Raw genomic sequence first — 13,691 nt, forward strand, 5'->3', positions numbered from 1 at the left:
CAAGTGTAGTGTATTAACTGGTCTAAATACTTGCGGCAACATATTGCGGCACAGACAAGAGTCGGTTTGGAAAAGGAGGGGGCGTGGTCTCGATCTCATGTTTGCGCCCATCAACATTAGGGTTCAACTTGGCCCGGCTAGCTCAGTCGGTAGAGCATGAGACTCTTAATCTCAGGGTCGTGGGTTCGAGCCCCACGTTGGGCGGGGTACTTTTCAACTAATGTGTGGGAATTGATGTTACACTGCTAACATTTGCCTTTGCTAAACAGGTTAGGTAAGAACAAGTGAACGGGTCATGAGCATAGGGTAAGAATCTGGAACCCCAAAAAGGTGTTGTTCTGCTTGTCTCAACAGAGAAGGAGTATCAATATAAAGATGGACAGCTCCACAAAAGTGAAACCAGTGCGTATGGTTTTACCAGCTCCAGTATAGGTCGTGAACCCGGCCTCCAACATGTTAGCAGATTGGATATGGGCCACGCTAAAGTACACGTCATGAGGCTGAGTTTGAAAGGTTTTTTAATGTCCTTGGTATGGAAGAAACATACACATTGGTTAAATACCTGAGATTCACCACAACTTAGTCAGAACTGAAGAAGCCTGTTGAATGAGAGGTGAAACGTCTTCAAGAAGTGACAACCAACTCAGGGAGGCTGCTGTTGCGCTAAAAAGCTCAGATTCTTTCACTGTGTGGTCCGCAGCAAATGGGGATGAGGAGGAATTGGGGATGAGGAGTAAACAATGTGGGGGCGTGGGATCCTGGTAAGATCAGTCAGCAACACATGAACTTCATAATCCTTTCACCGGTTCTTTGGGGACTGTTCATTTTGGGACTGTCAATCGTGGAATACAAGTGTAGTGTATTAACTGGTCTAAATACTTGCGGCAACATATTGCGGCACAGACAAGAGTTGGTTTGGAAAAAGAGGGGGCGTGGTCTCTGTCTGGTCTCGCCGCCCATCAGCATTAGGGCTCACCTTGGCCCGGCTAGCTCAGTCGGCAGAGCATGAGACTCTTAATCTTAGGGTCGTGGGTTTGAGCCCCATGTTGGGCGGGGTACTTTTCAACATACGTGTGGGAATTGATGTTACCCTGCTAAAATTTGCCTTTGCTAAACAGGTTAGGTAAGAACAAGTGAACAGGTCATGAGCATAGGGTAAGAATCTGGAACCCCAAAAAGGTGTTGTTCTGCTTGTCTCAACAGAGAAGGAGTATCAATATAAAGATGGACAGCTCCACAAAAGTGAAACCAGTGCGTATGGTTTTACCAGCTCCAGTATAGGTCGTGAAGCCGGCTTCCAACATGTTAGCAGATTGGATATGGGCCATGCTAAAGTACACGTCATGAGGCTGAGTTTGAAAGGTTTTTGAATGTCCTGGGTAGGGAAGACACATATACACGATTGAAATACCTGGGATTCACCACAACTTAGTCAGAACTGAAGAAGCCTGTTGAATGAGAGGTGAAACGTCTTCAAGAAGTGACAACCAACTCAGGGAGGCTGCTGTTGCGCTAAAAAGCTCAGATTCTTTCGCTGTGTGGTCTGCAGCAAATGGGGATGAGGAGGAATTGGGGATGAGGAGCAAACAATGTGGGGGCGTGGGATCCTGGTAAGATCAGTCAGCAACACATGAACTTCATAATCCTTTCACCGGTTCTTTGGGGACTGTTCATTTTGGGACTGTCAATCGTGGAATACAAGTGTAGTGTATTAACTGGTCTAAATACTTGCGGCAACATATTGCGGCACAGACAAGAGTCGGTTTGGAAAAGGAGGGGGCGTGGTCTCGATCTCATGTTTGCGCCCATCAACATTAGGGTTCAACTTGGCCCGGCTAGCTCAGTCGGTAGAGCATGAGACTCTTAATCTCAGGGTCGTGGGTTCGAGCCCCACGTTGGGTGGGGTACTTTTCAACTAATGTGTGGGAATTGATGTTACACTGCTAACATTTGCCTTTGCTAAACAGGTTAGGTAAGAACAAGTGAACGGGTCATGAGCATAGGGTAAGAATCTGGAACCCCAAAAAGGTGTTGTTCTGCTTGTCTCAACAGAGAAGGAGTATCAATATAAAGATGGACAGCTCCACAAAAGTGAAACCAGTGCGTATGGTTTTACCAGCTCCAGTATAGGTCGTGAAGCCGGCCTCCAACATGTTAGCAGATTGGATATGGGCCATGCTAAAGTACACGTCATGAGGCTGAGTTTGAAAGGTTTTTGAATGTCCTGGGTAGGGAAGACACATATACACGATTGAAATACCTGGGATTCACCACAACTTAGTCAGAACTGAAGAAGCCTGTTGAATGAGAGGTGAAACGTCTTCAAGAAGTGACAACCAACTCAGGGAGGCTGCTGTTGCGCTAAAAAGCTCAGATTCTTTCGCTGTGTGGTCTGCAGCAAATGGGGATGAGGAGGAATTGGGGATGAGGAGCAAACAATGTGGGGGCGTGGGATCCTGGTAAGATCAGTCAGCAACACATGAGCTTCTTAATCCTTTCACCGGTTCTTTGGGGACTGTTCATTTTGGGACTGTCAATCTTGGAATATCAGTGTAGTGTATTAACTGGTCTAAATACTTGCGGCAACATATCGCGGCACAGACAAGAGTCGGTTTGGAAAAAGAGGGGGCGTGGTCTCCGTCTCGTGTGCGCGCCCATCAGCATTAGGGTTCACCTTGGCCCGGCTACCTCAGTCTGTAGAGCATGAGACTCTTAATCTCATGGTCGTGGGTTCGAGCCCCATGTTGGGCCGGGTACTTTTCAACATACGTGTGGGAATTGATGTTACACTGCTAACATTTGCCTTTGCTAAACAGGTTAGGTAAGATCAAGTGAACGGGTCATGAGCATAGGGTAAGAATCTGGAACCCCAAAAAGGTGTTGTTCTGCTTGTCTCAACAGAGAAGGAGTATCAATATAAAGATGGACAGCTCCACAAAAGTGAAACCAGTGCGTATGGTTTTACCAGCTCCAGTATAGGTCGTGAAGCCGGCCTCCAACATGTTAGCAGATTGGATATGGGCCATGCTAAAGTACACGTCATGAGGCTGAGTTTGAAAGGTTTTTGAATGTCCTGGGTAGGGAAGACACATATACACGATTGAAATACCTGGGATTCACCACAACTTAGTCAGAACTGAAGAAGCCTGTTGAATGAGAGGTGAAACGTCTTCAAGAAGTGACAACCAACTCAGGGAGGCTGCTGTTGCGCTAAAAAGCTCAGATTCTTTCGCTGTGTGGTCTGCAGCAAATGGGGATGAGGAGGAATTGGGGATGAGGAGCAAACAATGTGGGGGCGTGGGATCCTGGTAAGATCAGTCAGCAACACATGAGCTTCTTAATCCTTTCACCGGTTCTTTGGGGACTGTTCATTTTGGGACTGTCAATCTTGGAATATCAGTGTAGTGTATTAACTGGTCTAAATACTTGCGGCAACATATTGCGGCACAGACAAGAGTCGGTTTGGAAAAAGAGGGGGCGTGGTCTCCGTCTCGTGTGCGCGCCCATCAGCATTAGGGTTCACCTTGGCCCGGCTACCTCAGTCTGTAGAGCATGAGACTCTTAATCTCATGGTCGTGGGTTCGAGCCCCACAATGGGCGGGGTACTTTTCAACATACGTGTGGGAATTGATGTTACACTGCTAATATCTGCCTTTGCTAAACAGGTTAGGTAAGAACAAGTCAACGGGTCATGAGCATAGGGTAAGAATCTGGAACCCCAAAAAGGTGTTGTTCTGCTTGTCTCAACAGAGAAGGAGTATCAATATAAAGATGGACAGCTCCACAAAAGTGAAACCAGTGCATATGGTTTTATCAGCTCCAGTATAGGTCGTGAACCCGGCCTCCAACATGTTAGCAGATTGGATATGGGCCATGCTCAAGTACACGTCATGAGGCTGAGTTTGAAAGGTTTTTGAATGTCCTGGGTAGGGAAGAAACATACACACGATTGAAATACCTGGGATTCACCACAACTTAGTCAGAACTGAAGAAGCCTGTTGAATGAGAGGTGAAACGTCTTCAAGAAGTGACAACCAACTCAGGGAGGCTGCTGTTGCGCTAAAAAGCTCAGATTCTTTCACTGTGTGGTCTGCAGCAAATGGAGATGAGGAGGAATTGGGGATGAGGAGCAAACAATGTGGGGGCGTGGGATCCTGGTAAGATCAGTCAGCAACACATGAACTTCATAATCCTTTCACCGGTTCTTTGGGGACTGTTCATTTTGGGACTGTCAATCGTGGAATACAAGTGTAGTGTATTAACTGGTCTAAATACTTGCGGCAACATATTGCGGCACAGACAAGAGTCGGTTTGGAAAAAGAGGGGGCGTGGTCTCTGTCTGGTCTCGCCGCCCATCAGCATTAGGGTTCACCTTGGCCCGGCTAGCTCAGTCGGCAGAGCATGAGACTCTTAATCTCCTGGTCGTGGGTTCGAGCCCCACGTTGGGCGGGGTACTTTTCAACATACGTGTGGGAATTGATGTTACCCTGCGAACATTTGCCTTTGCTAAACAGGTTAGGTAAGAACAAGTCAACGGGTCATGAGCATAGGATAAGAATCTGGAACCCCAAAAAGGTGTCGTTCTGCTTGTTTCAACAGAGAAGGAGTATCAATATAAAGATGGACAGCTCCACAAAAGTGAAACCAGTGCGTATGGTTTTACCAGCTCCAGTATAGGTCGTGAACCCGGCCTCCAACATGTTAGCAGATTGGATATGGGCCACGCTAAAGTACACGTCATGAGGCTGAGTTTGAAAGGTTTTTTAATGTCCTTGGTATGGAAGAAACATACACATTGGTTAAATACCTGAGATTCACCACAACTTAGTCAGAACTGAAGAAGCCTGTTGAATGAGAGGTGAAACGTCTTCAAGAAGTGACAACCAACTCAGGGAGGCTGCTGTTGCGCTAAAAAGCTCAGATTCTTTCACTGTGTGGTCCGCAGCAAATGGGGATGAGGAGGAATTGGGGATGAGGAGTAAACAATGTGGGGGCGTGGGATCCTGGTAAGATCAGTCAGCAACACATGAACTTCATAATCCTTTCACCGGTTCTTTGGGGACTGTTCATTTTGGGACTGTCAATCGTGGAATACAAGTGTAGTGTATTAACTGGTCTAAATACTTGCGGCAACATATTGCGGCACAGACAAGAGTTGGTTTGGAAAAAGAGGGGGCGTGGTCTCTGTCTGGTCTCGCCGCCCATCAGCATTAGGGCTCACCTTGGCCCGGCTAGCTCAGTCGGCAGAGCATGAGACTCTTAATCTTAGGGTCGTGGGTTTGAGCCCCATGTTGGGCGGGGTACTTTTCAACATACGTGTGGGAATTGATGTTACCCTGCTAAAATTTGCCTTTGCTAAACAGGTTAGGTAAGAACAAGTGAACAGGTCATGAGCATAGGGTAAGAATCTGGAACCCCAAAAAGGTGTTGTTCTGCTTGTCTCAACAGAGAAGGAGTATCAATATAAAGATGGACAGCTCCACAAAAGTGAAACCAGTGCGTATGGTTTTACCAGCTCCAGTATAGGTCGTGAAGCCGGCTTCCAACATGTTAGCAGATTGGATATGGGCCATGCTAAAGTACACGTCATGAGGCTGAGTTTGAAAGGTTTTTGAATGTCCTGGGTAGGGAAGACACATATACACGATTGAAATACCTGGGATTCACCACAACTTAGTCAGAACTGAAGAAGCCTGTTGAATGAGAGGTGAAACGTCTTCAAGAAGTGACAACCAACTCAGGGAGGCTGCTGTTGCGCTAAAAAGCTCAGATTCTTTCGCTGTGTGGTCTGCAGCAAATGGGGATGAGGAGGAATTGGGGATGAGGAGCAAACAATGTGGGGGCGTGGGATCCTGGTAAGATCAGTCAGCAACACATGAACTTCATAATCCTTTCACCGGTTCTTTGGGGACTGTTCATTTTGGGACTGTCAATCGTGGAATACAAGTGTAGTGTATTAACTGGTCTAAATACTTGCGGCAACATATTGCGGCACAGACAAGAGTCGGTTTGGAAAAGGAGGGGGCGTGGTCTCGATCTCATGTTTGCGCCCATCAACATTAGGGTTCAACTTGGCCCGGCTAGCTCAGTCGGTAGAGCATGAGACTCTTAATCTCAGGGTCGTGGGTTCGAGCCCCACGTTGGGCGGGGTACTTTTCAACTAATGTGTGGGAATTGATGTTACACTGCTAACATTTGCCTTTGCTAAACAGGTTAGGTAAGAACAAGTGAACGGGTCATGAGCATAGGGTAAGAATCTGGAACCCCAAAAAGGTGTTGTTCTGCTTGTCTCAACAGAGAAGGAGTATCAATATAAAGATGGACAGCTCCACAAAAGTGAAACCAGTGCGTATGGTTTTACCAGCTCCAGTATAGGTCGTGAACCCGGCCTCCAACATGTTAGCAGATTGGATATGGGCCACGCTAAAGTACACGTCATGAGGCTGAGTTTGAAAGGTTTTTTAATGTCCTTGGTATGGAAGAAACATACACATTGGTTAAATACCTGAGATTCACCACAACTTAGTCAGAACTGAAGAAGCCTGTTGAATGAGAGGTGAAACGTCTTCAAGAAGTGACAACCAACTCAGGGAGGCTGCTGTTGCGCTAAAAAGCTCAGATTCTTTCACTGTGTGGTCCGCAGCAAATGGGGATGAGGAGGAATTGGGGATGAGGAGTAAACAATGTGGGGGCGTGGGATCCTGGTAAGATCAGTCAGCAACACATGAACTTCATAATCCTTTCACCGGTTCTTTGGGGACTGTTCATTTTGGGACTGTCAATCGTGGAATACAAGTGTAGTGTATTAACTGGTCTAAATACTTGCGGCAACATATTGCGGCACAGACAAGAGTTGGTTTGGAAAAAGAGGGGGCGTGGTCTCTGTCTGGTCTCGCCGCCCATCAGCATTAGGGCTCACCTTGGCCCGGCTAGCTCAGTCGGCAGAGCATGAGACTCTTAATCTTAGGGTCGTGGGTTTGAGCCCCATGTTGGGCGGGGTACTTTTCAACATACGTGTGGGAATTGATGTTACCCTGCTAAAATTTGCCTTTGCTAAACAGGTTAGGTAAGAACAAGTGAACAGGTCATGAGCATAGGGTAAGAATCTGGAACCCCAAAAAGGTGTTGTTCTGCTTGTCTCAACAGAGAAGGAGTATCAATATAAAGATGGACAGCTCCACAAAAGTGAAACCAGTGCGTATGGTTTTACCAGCTCCAGTATAGGTCGTGAAGCCGGCTTCCAACATGTTAGCAGATTGGATATGGGCCATGCTAAAGTACACGTCATGAGGCTGAGTTTGAAAGGTTTTTGAATGTCCTGGGTAGGGAAGACACATATACACGATTGAAATACCTGGGATTCACCACAACTTAGTCAGAACTGAAGAAGCCTGTTGAATGAGAGGTGAAACGTCTTCAAGAAGTGACAACCAACTCAGGGAGGCTGCTGTTGCGCTAAAAAGCTCAGATTCTTTCGCTGTGTGGTCTGCAGCAAATGGGGATGAGGAGGAATTGGGGATGAGGAGCAAACAATGTGGGGGCGTGGGATCCTGGTAAGATCAGTCAGCAACACATGAACTTCATAATCCTTTCACCGGTTCTTTGGGGACTGTTCATTTTGGGACTGTCAATCGTGGAATACAAGTGTAGTGTATTAACTGGTCTAAATACTTGCGGCAACATATTGCGGCACAGACAAGAGTCGGTTTGGAAAAGGAGGGGGCGTGGTCTCGATCTCATCTTTGCGCCCATCAACATTAGGGTTCAACTTGGCCCGGCTAGCTCAGTCGGTAGAGCATGAGACTCTTAATCTCAGGGTCGTGGGTTCGAGCCCCACGTTGGGCGGGGTACTTTTCAACTAATGTGTGGGAATTGATGTTACACTGCTAACATTTGCCTTTGCTAAACAGGTTAGGTAAGAACAAGTGAACGGGTCATGAGCATAGGGTAAGAATCTGGAACCCCAAAAAGGTGTTGTTCTGCTTGTCTCAACAGAGAAGGAGTATCAATATAAAGATGGACAGCTCCACAAAAGTGAAACCAGTGCGTATGGTTTTACCAGCTCCAGTATAGGTCGTGAAGCCGGCCTCCAACATGTTAGCAGATTGGATATGGGCCATGCTAAAGTACACGTCATGAGGCTGAGTTTGAAAGGTTTTTGAATGTCCTGGGTAGGGAAGACACATATACACGATTGAAATACCTGGGATTCACCACAACTTAGTCAGAACTGAAGAAGCCTGTTGAATGAGAGGTGAAACGTCTTCAAGAAGTGACAACCAACTCAGGGAGGCTGCTGTTGCGCTAAAAAGCTCAGATTCTTTCGCTGTGTGGTCTGCAGCAAATGGGGATGAGGAGGAATTGGGGATGAGGAGCAAACAATGTGGGGGCGTGGGATCCTGGTAAGATCAGTCAGCAACACATGAGCTTCTTAATCCTTTCACCGGTTCTTTGGGGACTGTTCATTTTGGGACTGTCAATCTTGGAATATCAGTGTAGTGTATTAACTGGTCTAAATACTTGCGGCAACATATCGCGGCACAGACAAGAGTCGGTTTGGAAAAAGAGGGGGCGTGGTCTCCGTCTCGTGTGCGCGCCCATCAGCATTAGGGTTCACCTTGGCCCGGCTACCTCAGTCTGTAGAGCATGAGACTCTTAATCTCATGGTCGTGGGTTCGAGCCCCATGTTGGGCCGGGTACTTTTCAACATACGTGTGGGAATTGATGTTACACTGCTAACATTTGCCTTTGCTAAACAGGTTAGGTAAGATCAAGTGAACGGGTCATGAGCATAGGGTAAGAATCTGGAACCCCAAAAAGGTGTTGTTCTGCTTGTCTCAACAGAGAAGGAGTATCAATATAAAGATGGACAGCTCCACAAAAGTGAAACCAGTGCGTATGGTTTTACCAGCTCCAGTATAGGTCGTGAAGCCGGCCTCCAACATGTTAGCAGATTGGATATGGGCCATGCTAAAGTACACGTCATGAGGCTGAGTTTGAAAGGTTTTTGAATGTCCTGGGTAGGGAAGACACATATACACGATTGAAATACCTGGGATTCACCACAACTTAGTCAGAACTGAAGAAGCCTGTTGAATGAGAGGTGAAACGTCTTCAAGAAGTGACAACCAACTCAGGGAGGCTGCTGTTGCGCTAAAAAGCTCAGATTCTTTCGCTGTGTGGTCTGCAGCAAATGGGGATGAGGAGGAATTGGGGATGAGGAGCAAACAATGTGGGGGCGTGGGATCCTGGTAAGATCAGTCAGCAACACATGAGCTTCTTAATCCTTTCACCGGTTCTTTGGGGACTGTTCATTTTGGGACTGTCAATCTTGGAATATCAGTGTAGTGTATTAACTGGTCTAAATACTTGCGGCAACATATTGCGGCACAGACAAGAGTCGGTTTGGAAAAAGAGGGGGCGTGGTCTCCGTCTCGTGTGCGCGCCCATCAGCATTAGGGTTCACCTTGGCCCGGCTACCTCAGTCTGTAGAGCATGAGACTCTTAATCTCATGGTCGTGGGTTCGAGCCCCACAATGGGCGGGGTACTTTTCAACATACGTGTGGGAATTGATGTTACACTGCTAATATCTGCCTTTGCTAAACAGGTTAGGTAAGAACAAGTCAACGGGTCATGAGCATAGGGTAAGAATCTGGAACCCCAAAAAGGTGTTGTTCTGCTTGTCTCAACAGAGAAGGAGTATCAATATAAAGATGGACAGCTCCACAAAAGTGAAACCAGTGCATATGGTTTTATCAGCTCCAGTATAGGTCGTGAACCCGGCCTCCAACATGTTAGCAGATTGGATATGGGCCATGCTCAAGTACACGTCATGAGGCTGAGTTTGAAAGGTTTTTGAATGTCCTGGGTAGGGAAGAAACATACACACGATTGAAATACCTGGGATTCACCACAACTTAGTCAGAACTGAAGAAGCCTGTTGAATGAGAGGTGAAACGTCTTCAAGAAGTGACAACCAACTCAGGGAGGCTGCTGTTGCGCTAAAAAGCTCAGATTCTTTCACTGTGTGGTCTGCAGCAAATGGAGATGAGGAGGAATTGGGGATGAGGAGCAAACAATGTGGGGGCGTGGGATCCTGGTAAGATCAGTCAGCAACACATGAACTTCATAATCCTTTCACCGGTTCTTTGGGGACTGTTCATTTTGGGACTGTCAATCGTGGAATACAAGTGTAGTGTATTAACTGGTCTAAATACTTGCGGCAACATATTGCGGCACAGACAAGAGTCGGTTTGGAAAAAGAGGGGGCGTGGTCTCTGTCTGGTCTCGCCGCCCATCAGCATTAGGGTTCACCTTGGCCCGGCTAGCTCAGTCGGCAGAGCATGAGACTCTTAATCTCCTGGTCGTGGGTTCGAGCCCCACAATGGGCGGGGTACTTTTCAACATACGTGTGGGAATTGATGTTACACTGCGAATATCTGCCTTTGCTAAACAGGTTAGGTAAGAACAAGTCAACGGGTCATGAGCATAGGATAAGAATCTGGAACCCCAAAAAGGTGTTGTTCTGCTTGTCTCAACAGAGAAGGAGTATCAATATAAAGATGGACAGCTCCACATAAGTGAAACCAGTGCGTTTGGTTTTACCAGCTCCAGTATAGGTCGTGAAGCCGGCCTCCAACATGTTAGCAGATTGGATATGGGCCATGCTCAAGTACACCTCATGAGGCTGAGTTTGAAAGGTTTTTGAATGTCCTGGGTAGGGAAGAAACATACACACGATTGAAATACCTGGGATTCACCACAACTTAGTCAGAACTGAAGAAGCCTGTTGAATGAGAGGTGAAACGTCTTCAAGAAGTGACAACCAACTCAGGGAGGCTGCTGTTGCGCTAAAAAGCTCAGATTCTTTCACTGTGTGGTCCGCAGCAAATGGGGATGAGGAGGAATTGGGGATGAGGAGTAAACAATGTGGGGGCGTGGGATCCTGGTAAGATCAGTCAGCAACACATGAGCTTCTTAATCCTTTCACCGGTTCTTTGGGGACTGTTCATTTTGGGACTGTCAATCGTGGAATACAAGTGTAGTGTATTAACTGGTCTAAATACTTGCGGCAACATATTGCGGCACAGACAAGAGTTGGTTTGGAAAAAGAGGGGGCGTGGTCTCTGTCTGGTCTCGCCGCTCATCAGCATTAGGGCTCACCTTGGCCCGGCTAGCTCAGTCGGCAGAGCATGAGACTCTTAATCTTAGGGTCGTGGGTTCGAGCCCCACGTTGGGCGGGGTACTTTTCAACATACGTGTGGGAATTGATGTTACCCTGCGAACATTTGCCTTTGCTAAACAGGTTAGGTAAGAACAAGTCAATAGGTCATGAGCATAGGGTAAGAATCTGGAACCCCAAAAAGGTGTCGTTCTGCTTGTTTCAACAGAGAAGGAGTATCAATATAAAGATGGACAGCTCCACAAAAGTGAAACCAGTGCGTATGGTTTTACCAGCTCCAGTATAGGTCGTGAACCCGGCCTCCAACATGTTAGCAGATTGGATATGGGCCACGCTAAAGTACACGTCATGAGGCTGAGTTTGAAAGGTTTTTTAATTTCCTTGGTATGGAAGAAACATACACATTGGTTAAATACCTGAGATTCACCACAACTTAGTCAGAACTGAAGAAGCCTGTTGAATGAGAGGTGAAACGTCTTCAAGAAGTGACAACCAACTCAGGGAGGCTGCTGTTGCGCTAAAAAGCTCAGATTCTTTCACTGTGTGGTCCGCAGCAAATGGGGATGAGGAGGAATTGGGGATGAGGAGTAAACAATGTGGGGGCGTGGGATCCTGGTAAGATCAGTCAGCAACACATGAACTTCATAATCCTTTCACCGGTTCTTTGGGGACTGTTCATTTTGGGACTGTCAATCGTGGAATACAAGTGTAGTGTATTAACTGGTCTAAATACTTGCGGCAACATATTGCGGCACAGACAAGAGTTGGTTTGGAAAAAGAGGGGGCGTGGTCTCTGTCTGGTCTCGCCGCCCATCAGCATTAGGGCTCACCTTGGCCCGGCTAGCTCAGTCGGCAGAGCATGAGACTCTTAATCTTAGGGTCGTGGGTTCGAGCCCCATGTTGGGCGGGGTACTTTTCAACATACGTGTGGGAATTGATGTTACCCTGCTAAAATTTGCCTTTGCTAAACAGGTTAGGTAAGAACACGTGAACAGGTCATGAGCATAGGGTAAGAATCTGGAACCCCAAAAAGGTGTTGTTCTGCTTGTCTCAACAGAGAAGGAGTATCAATATAAAGATGGACAGCTCCACAAAAGTGAAACCAGTGCGTATGGTTTTACCAGCTCCAGTATAGGTCGTGAAGCCGGCTTCCAACATGTTAGCAGATTGGATATGGGCCATGCTAAAGTACACGTCATGAGGCTGAGTTTGAAAGGTTTTTGAATGTCCTGGGTAGGGAAGACACATATACACGATTGAAATACCTGGGATTCACCACAACTTAGTCAGAACTGAAGAAGCCTGTTGAATGAGAGGTGAAACGTCTTCAAGAAGTGACAACCAACTCAGGGAGGCTGCTGTTGCGCTAAAAAGCTCAGATTCTTTCGCTGTGTGGTCTGCAGCAAATGGGGATGAGGAGGAATTGGGGATGAGGAGCAAACAATGTGGGGGCGTGGGATCCTGGTAAGATCAGTCAGCAACACATGAACTTCATAATCCTTTCACCGGTTCTTTGGGGACTGTTCATTTTGGGACTGTCAATCGTGGAATACAAGTGTAGTGTATTAACTGGTCTAAATACTTGCGGCAACATATTGCGGCACAGACAAGAGTCGGTTTGGAAAAGGAGGGGGCGTGGTCTCGATCTCATGTTTGCGCCCATCAACATTAGGGTTCAACTTGGCCCGGCTAGCTCAGTCGGTAGAGCATGAGACTCTTAATCTCAGGGTCGTGGGTTCGAGCCCCACGTTGGGCGGGGTACTTTTCAACTAATGTGTGGGAATTGATGTTACACTGCTAACATTTGCCTTTGCTAAACAGGTTAGGTAAGAACAAGTGAACGGGTCATGAGCATAGGGTAAGAATCTGGAACCCCAAAAAGGTGTTGTTCTGCTTGTCTCAACAGAGAAGGAGTATCAATATAAAGATGGACAGCTCCACAAAAGTGAAACCAGTGCGTATGGTTTTACCAGCTCCAGTATAGGTCGTGAAGCCGGCCTCCAACATGTTAGCAGATTGGATATGGGCCATGCTAAAGTACACGTCATGAGGCTGAGTTTGAAAGGTTTTTGAATGTCCTGGGTAGGGAAGACACATATACACGATTGAAATACCTGGGATTCACCACAACTTAGTCAGAACTGAAGAAGCCTGTTGAATGAGAGGTGAAACGTCTTCAAGAAGTGACAACCAACTCAGGGAGGCTGCTGTTGCGCTAAAAAGCTCAGATTCTTTCGCTGTGTGGTCTGCAGCAAATGGGGATGAGGAGGAATTGGGGATGAGGAGCAAACAATGTGGGGGCGTGGGATCCTGGTAAGATCAGTCAGCAACACATGAGCTTCTTAATCCTTTCACCGGTTCTTTGGGGACTGTTCATTTTGGGACTGTCAATCTTGGAATATCAGTGTAGTGTATTAACTGGTCTAAATACTTGCGGCAACATATTGCGGCACAGACAAGAGTCGGTTTGGAAAAAGAGGGGGCGTGGTCTCCGTCTCGTCTGCGCGC

At 47.0% G+C, this 13,691-nt stretch overlaps 16 non-coding genes across 16 annotated transcripts; all 16 read left to right on the forward strand.

Annotated features, from left to right (window-relative positions):
• The first annotated feature begins 131 nt into the window (after positions 1–131).
• Positions 132–204, forward strand: trnak-cuu. Its single transcript has one exon. It is a non-coding gene; the product is annotated as a tRNA-Lys (tRNA).
• Positions 205–980: 776 nt separating this feature from the next.
• On the forward strand, positions 981–1,053 carry trnak-cuu. The gene has a single exon. It is a non-coding gene; the product is annotated as a tRNA-Lys (tRNA).
• A 776-nt stretch (positions 1,054–1,829) lies between these two features.
• Positions 1,830–1,902, forward strand: trnak-cuu. The gene has a single exon. It is a non-coding gene; the product is annotated as a tRNA-Lys (tRNA).
• A 776-nt stretch (positions 1,903–2,678) lies between these two features.
• On the forward strand, positions 2,679–2,751 carry trnak-cuu. Its single transcript has one exon. It is a non-coding gene; the product is annotated as a tRNA-Lys (tRNA).
• A 776-nt stretch (positions 2,752–3,527) lies between these two features.
• On the forward strand, positions 3,528–3,600 carry trnak-cuu. The gene has a single exon. It is a non-coding gene; the product is annotated as a tRNA-Lys (tRNA).
• A 776-nt stretch (positions 3,601–4,376) lies between these two features.
• On the forward strand, positions 4,377–4,449 carry trnak-cuu. Its single transcript has one exon. It is a non-coding gene; the product is annotated as a tRNA-Lys (tRNA).
• Positions 4,450–5,225: 776 nt separating this feature from the next.
• Positions 5,226–5,298, forward strand: trnak-cuu. Its single transcript has one exon. It is a non-coding gene; the product is annotated as a tRNA-Lys (tRNA).
• Positions 5,299–6,074: 776 nt separating this feature from the next.
• trnak-cuu lies at positions 6,075–6,147 on the forward strand. Its single transcript has one exon. It is a non-coding gene; the product is annotated as a tRNA-Lys (tRNA).
• A 776-nt stretch (positions 6,148–6,923) lies between these two features.
• On the forward strand, positions 6,924–6,996 carry trnak-cuu. The gene has a single exon. It is a non-coding gene; the product is annotated as a tRNA-Lys (tRNA).
• Positions 6,997–7,772: 776 nt separating this feature from the next.
• trnak-cuu lies at positions 7,773–7,845 on the forward strand. The gene has a single exon. It is a non-coding gene; the product is annotated as a tRNA-Lys (tRNA).
• A 776-nt stretch (positions 7,846–8,621) lies between these two features.
• trnak-cuu lies at positions 8,622–8,694 on the forward strand. Its single transcript has one exon. It is a non-coding gene; the product is annotated as a tRNA-Lys (tRNA).
• Positions 8,695–9,470: 776 nt separating this feature from the next.
• On the forward strand, positions 9,471–9,543 carry trnak-cuu. The gene has a single exon. It is a non-coding gene; the product is annotated as a tRNA-Lys (tRNA).
• Positions 9,544–10,319: 776 nt separating this feature from the next.
• On the forward strand, positions 10,320–10,392 carry trnak-cuu. Its single transcript has one exon. It is a non-coding gene; the product is annotated as a tRNA-Lys (tRNA).
• A 776-nt stretch (positions 10,393–11,168) lies between these two features.
• On the forward strand, positions 11,169–11,241 carry trnak-cuu. The gene has a single exon. It is a non-coding gene; the product is annotated as a tRNA-Lys (tRNA).
• Positions 11,242–12,017: 776 nt separating this feature from the next.
• Positions 12,018–12,090, forward strand: trnak-cuu. Its single transcript has one exon. It is a non-coding gene; the product is annotated as a tRNA-Lys (tRNA).
• A 776-nt stretch (positions 12,091–12,866) lies between these two features.
• trnak-cuu lies at positions 12,867–12,939 on the forward strand. Its single transcript has one exon. It is a non-coding gene; the product is annotated as a tRNA-Lys (tRNA).
• Positions 12,940–13,691: the final 752 nt, after the last annotated feature.

Source organism: Scophthalmus maximus, chromosome 9 (genome assembly GCF_022379125.1).
Source record: "Scophthalmus maximus strain ysfricsl-2021 chromosome 9, ASM2237912v1, whole genome shotgun sequence".
Classification (NCBI taxonomy): domain Eukaryota; kingdom Metazoa; phylum Chordata; class Actinopteri; order Pleuronectiformes; family Scophthalmidae; genus Scophthalmus; species Scophthalmus maximus.